Source organism: Colletes latitarsis, unplaced genomic scaffold, assembly GCF_051014445.1.
Source record: "Colletes latitarsis isolate SP2378_abdomen unplaced genomic scaffold, iyColLati1 scaffold0071, whole genome shotgun sequence".
NCBI lineage: Eukaryota > Metazoa > Arthropoda > Insecta > Hymenoptera > Colletidae > Colletes > Colletes latitarsis.
This window is the reverse complement of record NW_027488421.1, coordinates 27,501-37,500: the sequence shown is the minus strand read 5'-3', so window position 1 is coordinate 37,500 and position 10,000 is coordinate 27,501.

The window sequence follows — 10,000 nt, the reverse complement described above, 5'->3', positions numbered from 1 at the left end:
GTCGTCCGGGATTAGCGCCTGTAGGAGCTGCGAGGCAGTCGATTCCCAGTCAGTCGTATATCCTTCCGGCGTTCGAATGTTTGAGACCGCAGTCTCAACACAGAGTTTCTTTTGGGCGATCTTGTAAACAAGTCCCCATGGCTCTTTATTCCCCTGCTCCGTCACAAAGTTCTGCCAGCTTTGTGCTTTCGCAGCGCGCACTGCGGCTGTGTAGGCGAGTCTAGATGTTCGATACTCAGCCTGCTTTGCCGCTCTCTCCTCCGAGTTCCTCTCGCGCTGAAAGGCTCGTCTAAGTCGATAGACTCGCGCTTTCATTCTTGTCAAATTTTCCGTCCACCATGGGACGGACTTCGAATGCCACTTCTTGGGGCGCATTGAGGCATTGCACGCATCGATGATCGATTTCTCGACCTCTTGTGCTAGGTGTTCGACTTCCCTGCGGCAACCAGTACCGAGGGGTAATTGCCTCGCGCCTTCAAGAAGAACTTGATCAAATCGCTCCCAGTTCGCATGCAACGTGCGGAATCGAGGCTGTGGGCTTCGATTCTCATTCACGTCCGTGAACTGTAAGACAAAATCAATGAGTCGGTGGTCACTGGAGGTCCAATCCTCGTGTACCGTCCAGTTTCGCACAATTGTCGCCATGTCTGGAGTCGATAATGTGACATCGATCCATGACTCACCGGCAGGGCTGGAGTATGTAGGAATACTCCCAGCCTCGTTCAAAATCGTCAAGTCGTGTAATGCGATAAACTCTTCGAGTTTCTCGCCTCGCGTGTCCGGTCGAACGCTTTCTCCCCCCCAAAGGTGGGATTTGGCATTGACGTCCGCGGCTATCACGACTCGACGGTGTTGGAGAGCATCGAGTGTCCTCTCCAAGCGTGCCAGACTTGGTTCAATGTCTTCCGAGCATTGAAAGTACTGGCTAACGAGGTAGAAACTACCGAAGGGTCCGCTAATGCAAACGCAGGAGGTGTGAGTATCACACAGCTGTGTGATTTTTACCACCGAGATGTCCGGGTTTCTGACCACTATTGCGGCCATAGCCCGTTCATTCTCGGCGATCACCTTCGCCGTGAGCCCAAAGCCTGGAATCTGTCCCTGAAATTGGTAAGGTTCCTGCATGAGCAACACGTCGATCTCCTTTGCATGCATCAGCTCGCTCACCTCACCATGAACAATTAGCGCACGCCGCATATTATGCTGCGCGATGCGCAATTGCCTTAGAGGATTCTCCGGGTCGTTTCTATCCATAATTCGTACGAGATACTGCTAGGTCTAAAGCTGCCTTATAGGCAGGGCAGTTTTTGTCTCGCGACTTATGGTTGTGCTGCTTGCCTCTTGATTTACAGTTCGAGCAAGTCGGGGACTTACTCTTCGCCGTACAAGAGGCAATGGTATGCCCTTCTTCGGAGCAGTGACCGCAAACCTCGTTTTTCGCTTTGCAATGTTTGGCCATGTGGCCAAACATTTGACACTTAAAGCAGCGTGTCACCGAGACGTAGTCCTGCACTCTGCATGACGACCACCCTAGGTACACTCTGCCCGAGCTCTTCAGCCGCTGGCGAACCTGCGGACTGACTTCCATGACCCAGTTGGCAGTGTCCTTTTCCTTCGGGCCGGTTGCAAACCGGACCTTCAGGCTGGACGACACATCCCCCTGGGTCATATCGCTGAGGTTTTGCTTCCAGATACTGGAAGCAACCTCCTCTTTCCTCATCGCCTTAGGAACGTCGTACACTATAAGTGTAGGGTTCCTCAAGGTCGGTAGAGTAGCTGAAAGCCCTACTTCTTTCAGCTTCGCGCAGTTGACGAAGGCCTTTAGATCCTCCTTGCGTTCAGTCTCGACGGCTATGCCACCGGAGTGGATGCGTCGGACGGACCTCACGCGGATCTTGGCTTTCGCCGGCTTGACCAGTGACAGAACAGTCTGTTTTGTGACATCACTGTTCTGTCCTTTCCCTTTCGGCGGGAAAATACGCACCACATGTCGTGGTGGTTTAACCGCTTCCGGGGAAACTCGGTTGGCGTCAACCTTTACCGCTTGCGCGTAGGTTGTTGCCGCACGAACTGGTACAGGTTTCACAGTCGGACGGGATCCCGTCGTCTGCGAAACCGTAGGGGCAACCCTCTCTGCGATCCTCTGGGAGGCTCTCACCTCTTGCCGGATCGCCGCGAGCTGTCCTTTCAGGAAAGAGTTCTGCACGAGAACCTCCTGGACTAGCTCGTAGAGAGCTGCCGCGTTGCCTACGATCAAGGCTCCGGTCTCCTTGCTGAGCCTGGATTCTTTTCCAAGACAGCTGGTCCGGATGCCCTTGAACAGTTTCGAGGCCTCTCCACTGATTTTGTCGAGAGGCCTGTTCGATGGACCAGGTGTCGCCTCCGCCGACACCTTTCCTGGCAACTCCTCGCCGCTTTTCCGGGCTTTTTCTGCCCTTTGCGGCTTCTCCTTTTTCACGACGGTTACCCAACCGTCGCTGTCAACTTGGCCCAATCCTCCGTCCGAAGACGTGGCGTTGCCTGCAGAAGTTGCCTTTGGCTTTTTGGCCTCCGGCTTCTTCGGTGGATTTGTGCGGGGTGGTGTCCCCGGTCCGTCCTTCTTGATATCCTTAATCGACGCAGGGGATATCGTTCCTGCCGGCTTAGGTGGTGAAGCCGTCTTTCGCGTCGAGGGTCTGGTGCAGGGGGGCGTTTTAGCGCCCTTACCTACTTCAACCGCCTTCGCTTTCTCTTTTTTCTGGGGTGGTGAAACCACCCCAGCTCTCTTACTCACCGCCGTCGTTCTGCCGGGAGCAGCGACAGCGGCCTCCTTCACTCCCTTTTCCCCCTTGCGGGGTACCGAGGCGTCAATGGGGGTTAATTTAATTTTTGGATCCATACTTATGTATTTTCCTTTTCGTCCCGGCGTGTGTCCCGGCCTCCATGGACCCTCAATTGGAACCCGGCTCCGCCTGGGTTAGGACTTGCACCCGGGATATAGTCCGCGAACAAAGGCCGACCGGGCTTTCCCCGGACTCCTAGGTTCACTTCCTCGCCCAATAGAACCCACGAGTGGTGTTCCGAGCCGATTGACTAGGCACAGGGCTGCTTTTCTCGCCTAGCCGCCTGTCTAGACGAAGCAGAGGCCAAAGGTACGTGTTGGGCAGCTACACTCCCGCAGGAGAGAGGGCCCTCAGATCCCAGGATCCTCCTTTCCGCCGACACAGGTCGCCACGCACGGCAAACACGTGGGGAACAAACCTCAAGCAGATGTTCCCTCTGCTTCGCTACGCCCGGTTTCTGTTCCCTGTTTTTGCAGGGAACCCGCTGCGTAACTAGGACATGACCTCGGGCATCATGTCCCTGTAGCATTAGCTCCGAAACGTGGGACTCGTCCTTAGCACGACTAGTAGAACTCACTTTGCCATCATCAACTATGCTCTTGACGCTTCAGCGTCCTTTTGCCATCGCCAACGACGGGAGCTGCTGTCAGCAGCGCGACGACGGTCTTACATGTATAAATACATGTTGTCTTTCGTCGTTGGCGTACCTTTCAGTGTTTTCGTCATACGCTGCATATCCTTCCTATATGCAGCGTCCGTATGGCAAGGACTCCGAGTCTGACAGAGCCGTACACCACCGGTTTACAGCTCGGAGTTGAGCTGGTCTAGGCGGAGTCTTCTAATGGCCAGGGGAGCGATCCACGTTTCGAGGCCCGTCTCCCTACCTAGGATACTAGCGTGGTTTCCCAGCCGACACCTTCAGGCAGTAGGGAGCAGCTCAGCTACTTCTACGGTGGCCTCCTTCCGTCATTCGTCTGGCATTACGACGTCTGCCACCAGATGTTTTGGTGTGCTGGGTTCTGCCAAGCCCAGCGGCGTATTGCTTTTCCCAGCGGCGTATTGCTTTTGGGGACGCATACAGACGTCGTTTCGTGTCTCTTTCTGGTCTTTTTACTTTGCTCAACGTGAAAAGGGGGCATATAGCCCCCTTTTTGATTTCTGGTGTCAGGATCGCCTCCTCGGAAAAGCATTAAAGCAAAAAGGGGGCTTAAAGCCCCCTGGTATGAGTTAGGTCTTTCTTGGAGAAGCTCTAGGTGTTCGAGTAGGAACTTCGAAAAGTTCCTTAAAGTGAAAAAGGGGCATATAGCCCCTTTTTTGTACAATATACGCCTTCTCCAATAAGCCTTAACGTGAAATGGGGGCCGAAGCCCCCAGGTGTTAAGTATACGCTAGTCATAATGCTTCCCCATCTCTCTTTGCTTTCCTGACACCACTCCTTCCTGACATCTCTGTTTTGCACAGAACGAAATGACGGATCACGTCTTGCTCGGGTAGGTGGGGTCGCTACTCCCATACGGTGTGCCCCTGCACCGCCCCTGCCGAAACCAGAGCCCCGTTGGCCGGCATAAATGCCGTTTGCAGCGTCCACCGCGTGGAGGAGGGGTTGGCACATGCGATCCTGGTGCCGTATAGCAAGCTATACGCCCGGACGGCTTCTAGACGCCAGTAGATAGGGACAAGTGTTGTCGCTTTGCCCTGAATGGGCCATGGGATACCTGCACCCTGCACTAAGGCTGGGCATACTCCCAGATTCAAGCGGTTTTCCATCTACTTCCTATGACAACAGCGAAGGGAAACGCACGGCGTAGGTGTTCTACCGCACTCTGGGCTGGAAATACCCTGTCCTCGCCTTGCGGGTCTTTGGACAAGTTGAATCTACCCTTTCGGGAAGCAGCTCTCTTAGCCGACCCTGCAGGCTGCAAAGCAACCTGCAGCGTCGTTACCAGCGGGGGCCACGAGGAGGCGGAGCTGCCAGCTTTCGCTCGATTCCAGCAGGTTGGCACGAGCCGATTGTTACCTGCAACCACCGCAGCCTTCTATCCAGAAGTCTGCCTGCACCGGTGATCACAGGATATACTCCCTCGGTGTGTCCCTCGACGCTATGTTGTCCTCTTCTTGTGTCGGTGTCCGAATCCTTACTTGTAGTCCCGGTTTAGTGATTTGTGCGTGTCGATGTGTGCGTGCGTGGGTGTGAATGTTGTTTGTATATATCCTGTCCTGTGTCCTCTTGATGTGTTCTTTGTCCTTGATGTTGTCCGATCCACTTGCACTCGTTCGTTCCATTGTGTCGCGGTCGCGCGCGTCATTTGTTTCGCAAGGTGGAGAGAGGAAAAAAAAAAAAAAAAAAAAAAAAAAAAAAAAAAAAAAAAAAAAAAAAAAAAAAAAAAAAAAACCTCGGTTTTCGCGGTTCGCGGTAGTCACGATTCGCGGTTGTCGCGATTTCGCCGGTCGCGACTCCGTGGTTTCGCGGTCGCCGTCTCGCGATTTCGCGGTTTCGCGGATTCGCCGGTCGCCGTTCGCGGTTTTGCCGTCTCGCGGTCGCGGTCTCGCGATTTCGCGGTTCCGCCGGTCGCGGTTTCGCGGATTCGCCGGTCGCCGTTCCGCCGGTCGCGGATTCACCGGTCGCGGTTTCGCGGTTCGCGGGTACACCGTTCGCCGTTCGCGGTTTTGCCGTCTCGCGGTCGCGGTCTCGCGATTTCGCGGTTCCGCCGGTCGCGGTTTCGCGGTTTCGCCGTCTCGCGGTCGCGGTCTCGCGATTTCGCGGTTCCGCCGGTCGCGGTTTCGCGGATTCGCCGGTCGCCGTTCCGCCGGTCGCGGATTCACCGGTCGCGGTTTCGCGGTTCGCGGGTACACCGTTCGCCGTTCGCGGTTTTGCCGTCTCGCGGTTTCGCGGTCGCCGTCTCGCGGTCGCCGTCTCGCGATTTCGCGGTTTCGCCGGTCGCGGTTTCGCGGATTCGCCGGTCGCCGTTTCGCCGGTCGCGGATTCACCGGTCGCGGTTTCGCGGTTCGCGGGTACGCCGTTCGCCGTACGCGGTTTTGCCGTCTCGCGGTTTCGCGGTCGCCGTCTCGCGGTCGCGGTTTCGCGATTTCGCGGTTTCGTCGATCGCGGCTTCGCCGGTCGCGGTATCGCGGTCGCGGTCTCGCGATTTCGCGGTTTCGCGGTTTCACGGTCGCGGTCTCGCGATTTCGCGGTTTCCCGGTCGCGGTTTCGCGGTCGTAGCTTTATTCTGCTTCTTCTTACGTTCTTCTTTCTTCCTTTTTCTTCTTTCTTCTTATCTTCCTCAGTTTTCTTGTCGTCCCTCGTTGGCTGGTCTTTCCTTGGCCTTGAGCGCGGCTCGTGCGAAGTTACGGAAGTGTCGGAAATTGTCTTTAGAGACCATCACCGCCTCCGCAACCGGCCATCTGCAACCGTTAAGCTGCAGTGCCGTCTTCAGGACCGCCCTGGCCTCCTCGTGCCTCGGGCAGTCGTAAAGTATGTGGCTGGATGTTTCGTCCGCTCCACATTCGCACGTTCCAGTTTCACTCAGCGCGAAGGTACTGAGCTTCCACCGGAAGTTACCGTGACCACTAAGAAATTGCGTGACATAGTGGTCCGGTTCTATCCAGGTGGCCCGGGATCTTTGCCGGACATCTCCGAAGAACTCGAAGGTTGTCCGACCCTGGGTCGAAACCTGCCAGCGCTCCTGCCAAGCGTCCAGCGTATTCTCCGCCGCCCGTCTTCTCTCTTCGCCGTAGTCACGGTCTTCCTCTCCCTCGTCGTTGTTGTTGCGTCCTCTTCTTTCTTCTGCCCGAATCCAGTATCTTCTCGCTCTCTCGTCCACCATCAGGTCGATCGGGGGCACGCCCGCAATCACCGGTAGAGCGTCCGTTGACGTCGTACCGTACGCCTTGGTGACGCGAAGGAGAGCCTGCCTCTGAGTACGAGCCAGCATCTTTCTAGTTGTTTTGTTCAACAGGTCGCTCCAGCCAGCCGCTGCGTACGTGGTTATGGGTACAAAGAGCCCCCCGTATAAAAGACGGAGAGCGCGGTGCCCCAGTCCCCAGTTCGCTTTGGCGACTTTCGCGATGCTGTTGAACAGGTATCTACATTTCTCCGAGGTTTTCACGATATGCGTGTTAACCCGGAGTCCTCTGTCAAAATATACTCCTAAGTATCTGATTGCTGGCTTCATACTTATGCCTCTGCCAGAGATGCGGATGGTCGGTGGACGCTCGGCATCGAGCGATCCCTTAACCAGAAGCATCTCCGACTTTGCGGCTGAGAGTTCCAGCTTCCTCCTTCCGCACCACTCGGACATCGCGGTTGCGACCTCCTGTCCCTTCCTTCTCAGCTCCTCTCTCGAGTTACCGGAGATCAGGACCAGGACGTCGTCCGCGTAGGCAACCGGTTCGCACTCCAGCTCGTCGGCTGTGAGAACCGCCAACAGGTCGTCGAAAATTAGGTTCCAAAAACTTGGACCCAATATCGAGCCCTGCGGGCAGCCTCTGGTAACGGGTTTCCGGACTAACTCCTGTTTCCCCACGATCTGCACTGCCCTCTCCGAGAAGTAACTTTCCACTAGCCTGTACAGGTTTCGTGGGCAGTCCCTTCTCTTGAGTTCGTGCAGGACATTTGGCCACCATACGTTGTCGAAAGCGCCCGAAATATCGAACGCTATTGCGACCACGTATTTTGCCTCCGCGAATTCCCTTTCCCTAAGAATATTACGGAACTTGATGATCGCTTCCTCCGTCGACCGTCCGGGTCTGAACCCGTATTGTCGATCGGAGGTTAAGACATGATCCAGAAAAATCCTCGCGAGTCTTTTCGCCATCAGTCGCTCGAGCAATTTCCCCACCATGGAAAGTAGGCAAATTGGTCGGTATGACTTCGGGCTACTCCTGTCTTTGTCCGGTCCCTTGGGTATTGTAATGATATTACCCACCTTCCAACGAGCTGGGAATACTCCCCATTCGAGGCATCCGTTACAGAGCCTGAGGAGCTCCTCGTGGAGACACCCCCAGGATTTCTGGATAACTTCCACCTCGATCCTGTCCGGTCCCGGACATTTACCTTTTCTGAGGCGCGTTACAGCGGCACTCAGTTCTTCCCACCGGAATGGGGGGCTGTCCTCCGTAGCTGGCTGGATTCGGACTTCGGCTCGCATCCTTCCTTGTTCCGGGGTATCAGCTCCAACGTCGTCCTCTGGGACGAGTGCCGTTAGCATCGCCTCGGCCGTCGCTCTCCAGGAGGTTGTGTGACCTCCTTGTGGCAGCTTGATGGAGGAAGTAGCTTCCTCTCTCCTGAGCTTTCCCAAAGCTGTCTTTGTCGCGATACCCCAGGGTTCCTGATTTCCTTGGGTGGTGACGAACTGGCGCCATGAGCGGTTCTTCTCGCTCGTCACCTTCTTCGTGTAGGCTTTCCTAAGCCGTCGGTACTCCTGTTTCCTGTGTTCCCTCGTAGGGGGATCGTGTGTCCCCTGGTACAGCCTCCGGGCTCTGTATGATTCCCTCTTCATTCTGGTGAGTTCTTCTGTCCACCACGGTACCGACTTTTGATGCCATTTCTTTTCGGGCATTGCCGCTGCACAGGCGGTCAATATCACCCGCTCCACGGTTTCCGCCATTGCCTCGACGTCCTGTCGACTGTTTAGGTCGACGTTCGCCAAGGAGCGCTTCTCCTGAATGAGAACCCTTTGGAGCTTATTCCAATCGGCCTTCCTTACGTTGTACCGTGGCTGTAGGGGCGGCGGTGGTTGTCCTCTTCGCGTGCCGAGGTTTAGGCGCGTCTCCAGGATTCTATGGTCACTGGAGGTTCCGTCCTCGTACACTTTCCAGCAGTGTACGAGCGGTATCGCTTTCCAGGTTGCGAGAGTGACGTCGATGTTCGATGATCCTCGCGTATTCTCGAATGTAGTGGGATGTCCCGCCTCGTTCAGTACTAACAAGTCGTGTCTGATGACTAGATCTAGAAATAGTTCCCCACGTTCGTCGGTACGGCCGCTGTGCCAAACATGCGACTTCGCGTTCGCGTCCGCGCCTATTATAACTACTTTACCCCGCAGTCTTGTTAGCACTGTGTCGAGATGGGCGAGCCCGACCTCAATATTCTCCGACGGCGGAAAGTATTGACTCACTACATACACTTCCGTGCTACCGTCGAAGAGCTGCACACAAACGCATCGCGTTGTGCACAGATCTGCGATTTCGAGCACGGAAAACTTTCTATTTCTTACGCATATGGCCGCCAGAGGCGGTTCATCTGCGTGGTTACGAAAAACTATCGTAGCGCCGCTCCCGAAACCCGGAATAGCTCTTTTGAAACTATACGGTTCCTGCATAAGCAGGATGTCCGCATTAGTTTCCTCCATTTGTCGCCTAACCTCGTGTGGCACGACTTTCGATCGCTGCATATTCAGCTGCAGGATCTTGAGCTCCTGTCCATCTGTAGTGGAGTTATTATACATAATTGGTCCGACTTACCGACCACTGGACCGCTTTCTGCTGCGCCGGGCACGCCGTGCTGGAAACGGCATGATCTCCTTTCTTGCCAGCGCGCTTGCAGTTCACGCAAACTGCAGGCTGGCTTTTCCTTGGGCACGTCTTCGCTACGTGTCCTACATGCGCACAATGGCCGCATGTTTCCTCTTTCTGGCGGCAGTGTTTCGCTATGTGGCCGTATCCCTGGCACTTATAGCATCGGCTGACCGCTACGTAATCCCTGACTTTGCAGGAGCTCCACCCGAGGAACAATCTGTGTGCCTCGATCATCTTAATCCTCAGGCTTGGGGAGACTTCGACCACCCAATTCGTCTCTTCTCCGTCCTTCCTTCCTGTCTGGAAGCAGAACTTCACCCCATTCGCCTCCTCTTCACTGAACACCTTCGTGTTTTGTTTCCTAAAACACGTCCTGACTTCCTTCTCCGACATCCCCCGTGGAACGTCGAAGAGGTGCATTCTCGGATTCCTGTTGACCGGTGTTTTCACGGTCAGTCCAGCTTGCCTCAATTTCTCGCACTCCGTAAGCGCCTTGATACCCTCGGTGGTTGTTGTTTCCACGGCAATTCCGTTACCGTGGATCTTCCTCACAGCCTTCACCTGCATGCCCCTCTTCCTAGGGTTCACCAGCGTGAAGACTGCGTCCCGTGCTTCCTCGCTCGTCCTTATTTCTCCTTCTTCCTTGCTCGGGAAGATCATTA